Source organism: Piliocolobus tephrosceles, chromosome 7 (genome assembly GCF_002776525.5).
Source record: "Piliocolobus tephrosceles isolate RC106 chromosome 7, ASM277652v3, whole genome shotgun sequence".
Taxonomy (NCBI): domain Eukaryota; kingdom Metazoa; phylum Chordata; class Mammalia; order Primates; family Cercopithecidae; genus Piliocolobus; species Piliocolobus tephrosceles.
In genome coordinates this window covers 1,153,326-1,168,314 of record NC_045440.1, presented here as the reverse complement: position 1 = coordinate 1,168,314, position 14,989 = coordinate 1,153,326, and the positions used below count along the sequence as shown (strand labels likewise).

Sequence of the window (14,989 nt, the reverse complement as noted above, 5' to 3'; positions counted from 1 at the left end):
GGGCAGAATGAGAGCATCACAGGGTGCATGGGAAGATTAGTGAGATGATATGCACAGTGGGCACCCCCTGGTCGTATAATAACCCCAGCCTCATTTTCACCAGAACTCTCTGGAACTGTGTCTCCAAGGCAAGAGAAGGACTTAAGGCACCATCCAAACTCGGCCAACAAGCTCCAAGTCTGGTCCAGGATAGAGGGTATGGACAGGGCTCACCCAGAAGCAAGGGCCAGAGTGCACAGCTCTGTGGGCCCAGTCAGGATCCAAAACAGGAACCATAAACTGGGTGCCACCAGCAGTGGGAGAGAACCACACGCCTGTCCTTGACCGTCCTGTGGGGTGGACGTTCTAGGACCCGCTACTGTGCCCTCTGAAATGCCGAGCCTGACTTGTAAAGATTCAGTGCATGGCTGATGCCCTATCCAGGCCCAGCTGGCCTTGCGTATTACCAAGAACCCACTCAGGGCTGCTGGATGGTCCGTTTTGTCACTGCCACGCTGCCAGCCAGCTCCCAGCCACTGCCCCTCTTGCCTGGAGGGATGCAGGAGTCTCCTCACTGGTTCTCCACTGTCTACTCTTACCCCTGAACAACCCATTCTTCAAGCCGCTACTAAGCCACAAGGGTGACCTCAAACACACATGCCAGCTGCAGTAAGCCCTGCTCTCCATCCGATGAGGGGTGCCTGGCTTCTCTCTAGATTCCTAAGGGCCTTTGGGGGCCTGGATCCTGAAGGGACCCAGCCAGGGAAGCTGCAATGGACACCTCATTTCTCTCCAGACCTACCCCCTGAGGTGAGCAGAGACACACCCTTACTGAGAACCAGAGGCTGGCATTGCAGTGATGGCCCCATGAGGGAGGGACATGGGAGGAAGGTCAGGGCACCAGAACCCCCGGGCCAGGTGCTTCCAGGTATACAGTCTCTTGGGGTCCCTGGCCCACCTTGCGGGTCGGGTCTGGTTATCACCATTCAACACATGGGGAAACTGAGGCCCTAGCATGAAATAAAGCACCAAATTCTGGTTCTGTTCCAGGTTCTTCCACCTGCTGACTGTGGCTTTTCCACAGGGCGTTGCCTTGCTCTGGGCCCCTGCCTGTGAGTTCACAAAATCGGGAAACCAGGGAAGAGGCTCAGGAAGACGAAGGGGGAGGTTGCACCTGGTCTCAGAGCTCACAGTCTCTAAGAGAGGGGAAGGGAGAGACCCCGAGAGATAGAGGCAGAGACACAGAGATAGACAGTGAGACAGACACACACACAGACAGACAGAGAAGTAGGAGGGAGCTGAAGGAGAAAGCAAAGGTAAGGGGAGCAGTGTCAAATTTGGGGATCTGAAGGAGAAGACTGCCTGGAGGAGGTGATGGCAGAAAGAAATGTGTGCAGGGAGGTTCCTGGAAGCAGATGTCATCATCGGTATTTTGGGAGGGGCTGAGGGTGAGCCCCTGATGGAGGGTGATAGAAGGGTCAGGCTGATCAACCATGATGGCAGTGCAGGGAGGCAGGGCATCAGGGGACACGAATGCTCCAGCTGAGGCACTGAGGCAGGGCTGCGTGCCCAGAGCTTTGGCACCTGTGTCCAGGAGAGCCATGTGCCGAGTGGAGCCTCAGTGCGGTGGGTCTCCCAGATCAGAGCTGCTCCCTGTGACCCAAACCCGGCTCTCTCAACAGGTGGCACCTGCAGCACACAAGCCATGAGCCGTAGATCTCTCCAGGCCCCAGACCACAAACCTAATGGTCTCAGGGATACACTCAGACTACAGACTCTGCTTCTTCTAGCCTCACAGGTGGCCCAGCAGCTGGAGGAATGGTTATATGGCAGCACTAACCCTATCCATCTGGGTCCCAAGTCAGTAATGCCAGTGCCTAGGTTCACCCAGGCAAAGAGAGCACCGGTTCTACCCCTCGACCCCACGTTCTCCCCAAGCCACAGGCCCCTCTGCCCACCAAGGCCGGGGAAAAGGAAAACAATGAGCCCAGAATATGCCAATTCAACTGGAATGCCTGCCAGAGGAGCCAATCTTGATGCTCTCCTGGGTGTGAGCACCCCAGGGTATGGGAAGAGACAGGGTGGATGTAGGCAAAGCGGGTGCCACTCCTCCCTGAGCCAATTGTCAAGCAGACGCTGGGGCCTAGAGGGCACCACGGTCCAGGCAAAACCGAGTTTGGACAGCATGGTGCCTCCTGGGTCACCCACACAGGCACCGCAGGGACTGTAGTAGGGACTGATCACAGCCCCACCCAGGAGTTCCTGATAGCCAGGCCTCAACGCAAATGCTCATCCTTTCCAACTGCTCCTGGCGTGGCCCCTCCTCTGCTACTCTTAAGTCCTTGGGTCCCCAGTGGACAACCAAGGGGTACCGGTTTGCAATATAATTGGGTCTGGACACTGGTCTAGTCCAACCCCTACTTTATAGGGGAGGGCCCCAGTGCCAGAACGCAAGCCACCGCCGCCTCAGTCACTCAGTGCTGTGGGGCCCAGATGAGACCAGAACCCAGGCCTGACTCCATGACCTTGCTTGTCCCCCACAACACGTGCAAAGCCCCTGCCTCTCATGCAGGAGGATCCTGGCAGCTCCTGCAATCACGTGGCTGCTGCTGTCCTCGAGGCTCTAGGATTCTTCCTCCTTCTCCTAGCTTTCCCTGGTGTCTGTCTCCCTCAAGATCTAAGCAGCTGCCAAGAAACAACCAGGCAGATGGGTGGGGTGGGAGGAAGGCATAAAGCATGCCTCCCCCCGCCCCCCAAACCCCTGGGCCAGCGCTGCTCTCCCTCGGTATCTCAGTTCCTGGGTGACCTCTGAGGTTGCCTTGAGGTTGAACTGCCAGCCGCCTCCTGCAGGGCCTCCCACATCCCCTCTGCAGAAGCGGCCTCGGCCCGCGGCCACACGGTGGCGCCAGACCCTAAGCGTCGCGGAAAGACGCCACCAGGCGAGTGACCTCACGCTCCAGGCCCGCGCCCTCTTCTGCCAGGGCGCCGGGTGCAAGCCCACAGGTGCGCTCCGAGGTGGGAGGCAAGGCGTCTGCAGGACACTCAGGATTGGCTGCCATTCCTCCAAGCCCCCTCCTTCTCCACCTTCCTGGAGGGTTCCAAAGAGCTTCTCCAGGAAGGTAGCTTGGGAGAGAGGACACCACCTCTCCTCCCGGATTTGCTCCCAAAGTCGGTGTCACCTCCTGTCACGTCGTATCTCCCCTAGCAGACTCGGATCATGAAATGCACGGGGGTGAAGGCAGCAACGCCACGTGTCCTCAGGAGCACGGGTTCAAGAAAGCTGGGCCTGGTCTGTGGTCTGCAGGACTGGGCGACCTTGAGCAAGCCACCTCCCATGGCTGGGCCCCGCTATTCCCATCACAGGAGGGGTAGGCAGGAGGCATCTCCAAGCCTCTACCAACATCTTAGAACTTTGTCTTTCTTCAAGTCAGTGACCTCATAGTGCACAAAGGATGGCCTAGCATCTTTACAAACAATAAAGTCTCATGTTTGTGTGACATTCACTTGTGCCAGGCTCTATTATGGGCATTTGGTACCTATTACCTCATTTAATCCTCACAACACCCTATGAGGTAGCTGCAATATTACCTACCAATTATTCATTTTACGGGTGCAATATTATGGGTGCAATATTACCTATTAATATTTATTTTACAGACAGCAAACTGAAGCACTGAGGTTAAAACATTCGCCTTGCTCTTCCCAGCTAAGTAAGTAGCTGAGCAGGGCTTCAAGCCCAGGCAGTCTGGCTTCGGGGCCAGTGCTGTTGACAGCTCCTGCCCACGCACCTCCCAGAGGTAGACCATGTGTCTCCTTACTTCTGAACTCAGTCCAACTTGCCTGACAGTGGGGAAGAATGGAGTTTGCCCAAAACACCTGGGCTCCCTTCCAGTTCTGCCACCTGGCTGTGTTACCTTGAGGGACATCTCCTAACTTCTCTGAGTCTTAGTTTTCGCATGTATAAAATGCCTAGTCCAGAGCAGAACCCCAGAACATGTTGGATGAATCAGTGCATACCATGGTGCCCCCTCAGAGGGTCACAGGAGCCTTAAATAAGACCATGCCTGCGAGCACAGACAGGAGTTTAGAAGTCATCATGCAGATGGCAGCCATTACTGCTCTCTGAGTGCTCCGTTCCTGTGTTCCCTGCAGCCCACTCTGCTTATATCCTTCCGGTTCTGCCTCCTTCCCTTACTTTGTAAGCCATGGAATTGTTTAAAGCTCCTGTTCCCTCCAGCAGAAGTATCTAGTCCTCCGAGCACAGCTTTTTTGAGAGAGACACAGTTGTCATCTTCTTTTTCCTGCTGGCTCGTCCGAGGCTCAGAGAGACTAAGTGACTTCCCTGAAGCCACACCATCAGTCATGGTTCAGGAAAATCAGAGAAGGTCTTGCCCAAACTATGTTGCCCCTCTGGGATTGGCTATGGCTCTGCCCAAGACTGGTTGGGGTAGAAAATAAGTGATTTCTACAAGGGGCAGGGGACTGAACAGATTTGCCTATCTGGGCCCACAGTCTCCAGCTGCTTCTTATGACACTCTCAGAAACAGCATTGAAATTTCTGATTGTGGGTAACAGCCCACCTTCAAAGCCCCAAAGAGGGGTGAGCTCAAGTTTTGTGGGGTCTGAGACTTAGAGAACCCTTCTTTAAGGAAAATAGTAAATTCTACCAAACACTTAAAGTAGAAATTGCACCAACTCTACACACTGTTTTCCAGAAAATAAAAAAGGAAGAAACACTTCCCTGTTCATTTGATGAGGCTGGCATTACTCTGATACAAAAGCCAGTCACAGTACAAGAAAATAAAACTACAGACAACATCTCCCATAAACATAGATGCAAAAATCCTCAACAAAATATTAGCAAATTAAATCCAGTAATATATGGAAAGAACAATGTACCAGAGCAAACTGGGGTTTATCTGAGGAATGAAAGGCTGGTCCAATATTAAAAAATCAATCAATGTAATCTATGACATTAATAACCATACAGCATAACAATTGATGCAGAAATAAAAGGTAACACAATTCAACATCCATTAATTTTCTCAGCAAACTAGAAATAGAAGGGAACTTCCTTAACCTTATGTAGATAAAGGGCATTTATGGAAAACCTCAGTTATCTTCCTTAATGATAAAAGACTGAATACTTTCATCTTAAGATCAAGAACAGGGTTATGATGTCTACACACACCACTCCTATTCAACATCATACTAGAAGTCCTGTTCAGTGCAATAGGTCAAGAAAAAGAAATAAATACAGAAAGTATATACAGATTGCAAAGGAAAAGGTAAAACTGTCCCTATTCGTAAATGACATGATTGTCTAGATTGACAATCCTAAGCAATCTATTAAAAAGCTCATATAAATAATTAGTTAATTTAGGAAGGTCTCACAATACAGGGTCAGCCTATAAAAGTCAATTGCATTTCTATAAATGATTAATGAATAATTGGAAATTTAAAAATTAAAAATATATACCACTTAAATTAGCTCCTAAAATGAAATTCTTAGAGACAAATCTAATAAAACATGCAGGATTTGTATGCCACAGCTGCAAGATGCTAATAAAAGAAATCAAAGAAAACCTAAATGATAGAGAGACATACCATGTTCATGGATTGGAAGTGCACTATAGTAAGATGACAATCGCCCTCAAATTAATCTATAGATGTAACACAATTCCAATAAAAACCCAAGTGGGATTTTTTTTTAAATACAGACAAGCCAATTCTAAAATTTATATGAAACTAGTCTAAACAATTCTAAAAGAGAATAAATTTGAAGAACTCACACTACCTGATTTTAGGATTTACTATAAAGCTACAGTACAGTGTAGCATTGGCCAAGAGAGAAGCACAGATCAGCAGAACAGAAGAGAGTCCAGAATAAGACCCACATAATCATGGCCAATTAGTTTCTTACAAAGGTATAAAGACAATTCAATGTTGATAGTGTTTTCAACAAACGAGGTAGTAATAATTAGTCATTCATATGCAACAACTAAGTTAAAATGTATCATAGGTTAAAGTGTAAAACCATAAAACTTTAAGAAAAAACCATAGGAGTGATTTCTGTACCTTGTACCAGACAAAGACTTCTTAAATATGACAGCAAAGGTATGATCCATAAAACAAAAAAATATATAAACTTTATCAAAATTAAAAGCTTTTGCTCTGTGAATGACATTGTTAAGAGAATGAAAAGACAAGCTACAGATTGAGAGAAAATATTTGCAAATCACATATCAGACAAAGAACTGGTAGCCAGAATAAACAAAGAACTCTTAAAGCTCACTAGTAAGAAGATAAACAATTCAATTTTTAAAATGGGTACGATATTTGAACAGATATTTTACCAGAGACGATACACACAATAGCAAATAAACATGCGGAGAAGGGAGCTCACCATTACAAATAAGTAGGGAAACATACATTAAAATCACAGTAAAAAAAACCCACAATAAGATAGTACTTCATGTCTGTTAAAATGTCTAAATAAAAACCCTGACACTATCAAGTACTGACAAGAATACAGAGCAACTAGAATGCTCATATATTGCAGTGGGAATGTAAATGCCACTGACACTCTGGAAAACAGTGGACAGTCTCTCATAAAGTTAAACGTACTCTCCCCATATGACCCATAGATCCCTTTCTAGATATTCTAGAAATGAAGACGTATGTCCACACAAAAATGTGTATGCAAATGTTTTAGCAGTTCTTTTCATACTTGCCAACTATCCTTCAGCAGGTGAATATATAAGCAATTATGGTAATCCATACCGTGGAATAAAACGGAACAAATCACTGATATACACAACAACCTGGATGAATCTCCAAGGCATTATCCTGAATGAGTGAAGTCTGTCTCGATAGTTATATACAGTGTGATTCCATTTATGTGATACTCTGCAAAGGCAGAGGGATGGAGAACAGACTAGTGGTTCCCAGGGGTTGAAATTAAGGAATGATTTGCTTAAAAGTGGGCACATGGGAGTGTTCTGGGCTGATGGAACTGTCCTGTGAGCTGATTATGGTGGTGAGTATGTGAATCTGCATATGCATTGAAACTCAAAGACCTCTACAAACACATACAAGTCAATTTTACTCTATGTAAATGTTAATTTATACAATTGTCCAAAAAAAGAACTTTGATGTTTGTTTTTAAAAATGTAAAGAAAAAGAAAACAAAATTACATATTCAAAATTGAGTACAGGGTCCCATAAGAGGCCCATAAAAGTGAGGGGCCCTAAAGCTTAAGCTTCAGTGGGGCCACAGGAAATCCATCCATCCTTGAGCACCATCTGGGAGGACCTTTTCCAGCTTTTCCCAGGACCTGCTTCTGCAGCCTTCTGGAAGGAATGAGCTCACAAACCCTGGATGGAAAGGCCCAAAGGAAACTTCACTGCCAGCACAAGCAAGTATGAGGGCTTCAGAACTTCCACTCCCCAGTAAACAGCGACAGGCCCAACCAGGCAAGAAGGAGGCAGGAAGAGTCCTGGCAGAGAAGAATCCAGGCCCACCCACCACACTTCCCGCTTCTCTCCCTTCTGACAAATGTCTCTTTGGGCCTGGCCCCAAGGACCGGTGACTGAGAGGAACACTCTACTGATGACTTCACAAGGCTACCCTGACCTGTTTGAGGAACAAATGGGTGGGGATCACCAGGATTTAAGGGACAGCTGCTCCCCCAGTCCTATCCTAGAGGCCCAGTACCCTGCGGTGAAGCCAGCTCCTGAGACAGGAGACCTCACTGCCTACTTGGGCAGCTGACCTGTGCCCACTGGCCTTAGCAATCTCTAGCTCTCACCCCTCAAGCGGCTTCTTCAGAAACCTGATTCCGTGAACGCTTGTATCGCACCTGGGGATTCATGCAGAAGTGGCCTAAGACTCCAGGCTGGCTCTTCCCCTAAGTCTCCGGGTTCTTGAAATTCCTGCCCTAATGCAGAGCTCTGCTTTCTACCAGAGACCAGGGGCCTCGCCCACCTTCAGGCCTCCTGGGCACTGTGAGCAATGTGGAGCTGTCCTCAGAAGACATTCCCAAGACCAGGGGCTGGGCCCTGCTGCCTAGGAGGTTGTCAAGTGTCCTTGAGAGAACCGCTCTTCACTGTGCATCGCCAGCTTCTCCATGGGTTTCAGGGGTCCACAGCAGCTGGCCTCCCCCTTCCTCAGGTGTGTCCCCTGACCGTGCACATTGTAGCACAAAGGGTCTCAACCCTGGCTGCACCTGAGAAGCACCTAGAGTGTGTGCGAGAAATCCTGCGTCGATGTGTAACGCAATGTGCACCTTTCCAGGGAGGGCCTGGTAGGCAGGACCGTGTCTGTGCTGATCACTGGCATGACCCCTCGTGTAACAAAGCGCCTGGCACATGGCGTGCTCTGGACCCACGTCAGTGAAATGAAGGAATGGGGGAAGGGAGAGGGCGAGACAGGGAGGGAGGGAGGGAGGGACAGAGAAGAGAGGGAAGGAGGGAAGTGCCTATGCTGAGAGGCAGCATCAAGAGCAGGAAAACAGGAGGTCTGGGCACCACACTCACAGGACTCTCACCGCAAGTCACTTAGCACCCCTAGACCCGCCTTCCTCCTTGGTCAACTTTCGAGAATGCCACATAGTGCATGCTTTCAGGGCTCCGGGTTCGGGGCCCGCAGTGGTCACCGTGGACAACCTACAGTGTTCCCTCCAGAGCCCATGTGCCAAACCGGGAGGGCTGCAGCCCCAGGAAGCCGTGGGAAACTGGCTGGGCAGAGGCCATAGTAGGCCCCGATTTTCCCCTGTGACCCCCAAGTGGCACAGCAAGCCCTGGCAGGAGGCTGAGTTCCTCAGGGGAGACCCCTGTTTGATCTCTTTGTGGGCACCTGCAGACGGCTGGTCCGGGAGCAGAGCTGGTTCAGAGCCACGCAACACAGGTCCCTCCCGCCTCCTAGGGCTCCCAAGATCTCACCAGCTGCTGGCTTCTCCCCACTATCCCAGGAGCTGCCTTGGCCAGCAGTAGTGTCACATATTCAAGACATGAATAACTTGTACGCGACAACCAGCAGTACCCCGAGATGCCACACACATCCCCTTTGCAATAGGCTGGCGGGCCCATCACCAGCAAACGGCTTTGCTCCATATGTGGCAGGTGCTGTGACCCACTGATTCTTCCCAGCAGAAATCGATCAGAAGGGCAGCCCCTTCCCTTCAGCTGCTCCTTTCCATCAGCTCCAGGCTAGGTTATGAACAGGATGCCGAGGCTGGGGTCATACGGGGCATAGCTCTGGTCCCAGCAGCCACAGTGGCTCGGCCACCAGGCAGGCTTCTCAGACGCCCAGGGAGAGGGTGAGGGGGCTCCTCGATGACTCCTAGAGGGGCCTCAGTGGAGGGGAGTCTGATGAGGGTACCTTTCCCACTGCCTCATGACACGGAGACCCCTCCAGGCCCTGCCCAACAGGCCCCTTCTACCCTCTCTCCTGTCCTTCCTCTGGGTTCTCAGCCTCCTCCACCAACACCCTCCACCTGTGCAATCCTTCAGCCTGTGACTATCTGCAGGTTGGTGCCCAGGACGGGAACAGAGGGGACAGCGTTACACTCACAACCACACAAAGTGATCCCGCTTAGGAGCACTCAGCATGTGCGAGGCCTGCTGCTTCTGCCCCGACCCCAGGATGGGCACCATGGGTCCTGTGGAGACGGGGAAACTGAGGCGAAGGGACTGGCTGATGTCACCCAGCTGGGTCTGCTGACCCCATGCACTGGGCTATTGCCAAGCACCTGTGTGAGCTGAGGTTAAGGTCAGCCAGTCCTGCAGGACCTTCAGCCCTGTGGGCAGTCCCTGAGCCTGGTTTTGCCCTGCACTGGGTCCCCAGCCCCTACCAGAGGCCTGCTCCCGGGAAGATCCATGGGGCCTGTGCTGAGTGGCTGTGTGGTAGGGCTGGGCTTCAGCTCCAGCCTCCTGACCTCAGAGCCTACAGTCTGTGTGGCTACGTGGCCTGGGTGCTCATGGGTGCTGAGTGTCGTGGAGGTTGTGAGGAGGCTGGGGAGCTGAGATCCCCCCAACAAGCAGTGCCTTAGTCAATTGCAATCCTTGGACTCACCAAGGGAGCCCTGGAGGCCCCAGGCCCAAGGTCACAGCAGCAAGTAGAACCCCGACGGCCCCTGCAGGGCTGCCTCTGCTCCAGCAGCCAGGCCTGTGGGCTGCACTCCGACCCCTTCGTGGCCAAGAACTGTTCAAGCTGTTTCCAAGAAGACCCAGAAAGCCGACCTCAAAGGCAGAGCACAGCTTTTCTCTGAAGCTGATAATGACACAGTTATCCCCTCTGAGGGATTTTTACTGAAACCATCTTTACCCTTATCCTGGGAAGATGCAGTACGTGCTATCTCACACATACACACAACCGCACCCATGCACACACCTCCCACATGAACACACACACTCGAACATACCACACACAGATGCATACACATACTGCATTCACACTGTGCACACAATTTACACACAGGCTACTCAACACAAAGTACATCTACCTACGGTCACACTCCACACAGCTGCATTGTGTTTGACAGAGCACACACGCACACACACATGCAAATGACCAAATATCCATACATGCAACAAACACACAGCTCAGCTTCCATCTGTACAGGTACCTGTGGACACACAGTCACGTCCACCATGGCCCTGCGTCCACAGCCAACCTGGATTGCTGCAGGCAAGGTCTCCTGCCTGTGCTTCCCCTCCTGCTCCCAGGACTGCCTGCTCCCAGTCACTCGCCATCACCGTGGCCTCCACAGGGAGACAGGGAGACCGGGCACACAGAACAAAAAGCCAAACCCACATTCAGCTGTTGGACTCACCTCAGAGAGGACAGCACGAGCGCTCAAATTACCAAGTAAGCACGAAGTGAGCGGATCCAGGGGTTCCAAAGTCATTATCACGCTGCCCCCATTATTGAGGACAGGGCTAAGCTAGTTGCCACCAAAGCACTCGTGAGCTCACTGATACCCCAACTTGCCAGTTCTCCTCTGTCTTCCCTCCGCCTTGTTCACACTACACCCCTTTCCCTTATCCTGTGCCTGGCTTATTTGGGAGTCCTGACTTGTAGCCGCAGCAAAGCTGTTGAGACATTGCAAGATCGCATTCTTGCCTGATGCATCCTTCTGAGGGTGGAGCAGTTGCCTCCTTGTGTGTCCTTTCCATGTCTGACCACATCCCAGGGCGGCAAGGGTCTAGGACCAGGCAGCCACATGCAGTGGCTGCAGGAGAAAATGGCTCAAAGGAGGGGCCAAGGAGGCTTCAGGACCTCTGGCTGCATGGCCCAGTCAGGCGCTGTACCTGTCTGGGGCTCTTCTACCTGCCTCCCATTCACTCGGCCCGCGTCAAAGCCTTAGTGGCTGCTCCCTGGGATCACGGCTCAGGAACAGGCTGCAGAACAGAGCAAAAGGCCTTGGCGTCCTTCCATACCATTCGCAGATCTCAGGAGCATCACTATCTGAGCTGTCACAGACAGGACAGGTGACAGTCTGTAAGCCTTTGCCAGGCAAACAGGCAGTTACTATGATGACCAGTCCCATTTGACAGATGAGGAAGCTGAGGCTAAGCTAGATTAAGTAACCTGGGTGGCCCCCATTGCCTCTGCACCCTGGGGTTCAGTCTCCCATGGCTGACTCCGACCTGCCTTCCTGCCTGTCCCCCACGACTGCTCCTGCCCTCCAGCCACATCCATGGCTCTCCATCCCCAGACCTCCCTAGGGGTGCCCCTCTCCGTGTCTGCTCCTGCTGCCCCCTTTACCTGGAGATCCATCCCTGGGCAGGACCAAGCTTCCTGCCACATGCCTGCTCCCTGGTCTGGTGAATTCCTCCCCTTGCTCGTCCTCCCGTAGCTCCCATTTCTGTGCCAGGCACAATGGAAGCGCTCTGCATCTAGCAACTTGTCTAAGCCACCAGGAAGCCTTAGGATCGTCCTCAGATGAAGAGGCCAAAGCAAGAGGCTGCGGCTGCCGGGGTTCACACCCAGGTGGTTGACTCGAGAGGGAGTGCTTCTACGCCAAGACACTGTGCTCTCCTGCCCTCTTTCTCTCGTTCTCTCCCCCTCTCATTCACTCCTGTCCACACCCCTATGAATGAGATCATCTGCAAGCCCCATTTTACAGATGAGGACACTGAGGCTCAGGGAGTTCAATGACCCACCCATGCTAGAAAGCCAGGCGCCCAGCTGTGATGCTTGTCTCTGTTTCCCACCCCTGGAGGCCTCTTTCCTCCGATATCCGAGTTCTCCTTATCCCCCACCCTGCACCCGGTCACTTAGGAAGAGAGAAGCCTTCCAGTTAGATTTTAACCCCCAGGAGGGGCATCCGTATACCCAGCGCCCCTCGGCCCGCCATGGTAACATCCAATCAGAGTGCACTCAAGTGAGTTTTGCCCCAGCTCTGATGACTCTGATGGAAGCTGGTCTCCTTTGACCAACGGCTGCCTGTAACTCTAGCTTCAAATACATGAAATAGATGTTCCCAAAGGTAGATGACCAGGGGCAGCAGCTAAATTCAAGCAGGAAGGATTTGGGTCGAACACAAGAGAGAACACAGCGACCAGCACAGCTGGCTGAACCTACAATGAGACAGGTTTCCTGCCTCTCCCTGGATAGTTTAAGAAAACAGAAACAAACCTGTCTGATGCTCACCACACACAGAAGGCAAGGGTTGGACCCACTGACCTCTCGAGAATTCTCTCCACTCCAGCCGTTCACCACACGCCAAGGAAGGGTGCCCCACAGCCACGCATGAATCCCACTTTCAGACTCCCTCAGAACCACTCAAAGGCAAAAGGTCTGGCAGCGCAAGGGGCAAAAATAATGCACCCATGTAGCCACGACCGGGGCCACAGACCTCTGGTTCATAGACTCTCAGTGTGAGAACAGACTCTAGAACCTTCCACAGCCTGGCTGGCTCTGAGAAACTTCTATGCTCTCCTCCACCCTGCACACACCCCGCCCCCCAACATACCCTAGAGCAAAGATGCCTTCTGCACAAGGAAAAGGTGGGGGCCCAGCTGCCAACCCAGCCCCTGAGAGCACATCAAATCAGAGCTATTTTTAGCCCTTCTTTCCAGCATCCCTGACATCAGCTGAACAATGGTGGCAGGCTCAGGGTGCATGTCTGAGAACACAGGGATGAAATGGCATTTCTTTCCAGGGGCCCAAGGGATATGGCAGGGGAAAGCACCCCGAGGCTTCCGGGAACAGAGGCAGCTGCAGTAGACGTCGCCATGCAGTCTTTCTGCATGTAGGGTCAAGATCACAGGTGACTTCCCTAAACATCCCAGGGCTCAGGAGAGCATTGCCTGGGTGAAACTGGCTCCACCCCATGCCACCCAGCCTCATTTCCCCACCAGCACAGTAGGGCTCAGGCACTATGGCCTTCTCCAAGACATTGAAAAAAAACTTGATTTAGAAGGCCAACATGCTGTTGGGCACAGTGGTTCTTGCCTGCAATCCCAGCACTTTGGGAGGCCAAGGCGGGCAGATCACCTGAGGTCGGGAGTTTGACACCAACTTGGCCAACACGGTGAAACACTGTCTCTACTAAAAATACAAAAATTAGCTGGGCATGGTGGTGCACACTTATAATCCCAGCTAACTGGGAGGTTGAGGCAGGAGAATTGCTTGAACTTGGGAGGTGGAAGTTGCAATGAGCTGAGATGGCGCCACTGCACTCTAGCCTGGGCAACACAGCGAGACTCCATCTCTAAATAAATAAATAAAAATAAAAAGACCAAAATGCCTTGGCAAACCCATGTGTCGGAGAAATGTGGGTTTCCCTTTGTTTCCCCATCTAAGCTCCCAGGACAGGGACCAAGGTTTTGTTTTTTTGTTTATCTTTGTATCTCTGATATGAGGCACACTACCTGGTACTTACAGGCATTTGATGTTCTCTAATGAATGAATGAACACATTGAGCAACTTCTTAATAAAATCCTTGAACTCTGGAAAGTTCATATATCTCCATTCCAAGCCCCCAGGGCAAGGGCACTCAAAGACCTTCCCTTCTCCAGACTCTGGCCTAGCCTCGCGTCTCTGCTGGGGAACCTGAGAGCTGGGCGGTGTGCAGAGCAGCTCAAGAGGACTCCCAGCTCTGCTCCTCCCTTCCCTCTCCTGTCCCCAAGCCTCACTCTCCAGCCCAGCCTAAGTCCCCAACCCGGAGTGAATATGCGGAATGCATTTGCTTCCTCTCTAGCCCCCACGCACTCTTTCCAACCAAGCAAGACAAGCCCCTTGCTGGTGGTGCCCCGTGATTTTTGGCGAGGAGTTGTGACCACTGCCATGCCCATGATGGGAAAGGCCACTTTGACCTCACTCAAATTAGAGCTAAAGACCTCTTGACCACACGCTCCTCCCGGTGTCACTCTACCTGCAGCTTGCTCAGATGAATCTGACAGGACCCAAGTAGCCCTCTCTGCACACAGGCTGTCCATGGGGAATGAGGGGAAACATGAATAGGTGATCCAAGCACTTCACAGCTAGGAGAAAGGACCCCCGACCCAAAGTGAAGTCACCCAAACTCCACTGGGGCCTTTGGATGGCGTAATGGACACAGGCACTTGAGCAGGCTGCAGAGCCCACCGGGGCAGTGGACAGGCTTGTACCCTTGTGTAAGCCTCAGGCGCAGGGTGTGGCTGCAACACCCTACTGTTCTTTTTCGGCCCATACTGGGCCTATCATTAATTAACTTATCCAAAACACTAAGGAGGTTTTTCCTCCGCCTCTCCCACCTCTGGGGGTGGCATGTCTTGCGGTTTTCCCTCCCTGTGGACTATGCTGTCCCTCAATCTGCCCTAAATATGCCCCTTGATGACATTCCTGAGCACTCTACTGCAGGGATCCAAACCCCTCTCAGTCGTATTCAAGCACTCAGCAGATATAATTGAGCTCCTACTGCACGCCAGGCCCTAGGGTAGGCACAGGGGACCCAGCATGGGCCCTGTCCTCATGCCGTTCACAGACCAGTGGAGGAGACGCGCATCAGGAGCTGGCAAC

The 14,989-nt window shown here is 51.7% G+C and overlaps 1 protein-coding gene across 1 annotated transcript in view; it reads right to left on the bottom strand.

Annotated features, from left to right (window-relative positions):
- XKR6 (XK related 6) overlaps positions 1-14,989 on the bottom strand; it is a 296,181-nt gene that overhangs the window by 30,922 nt on the left and 250,270 nt on the right. The gene's annotated exons all lie outside the window — the stretch shown is intronic.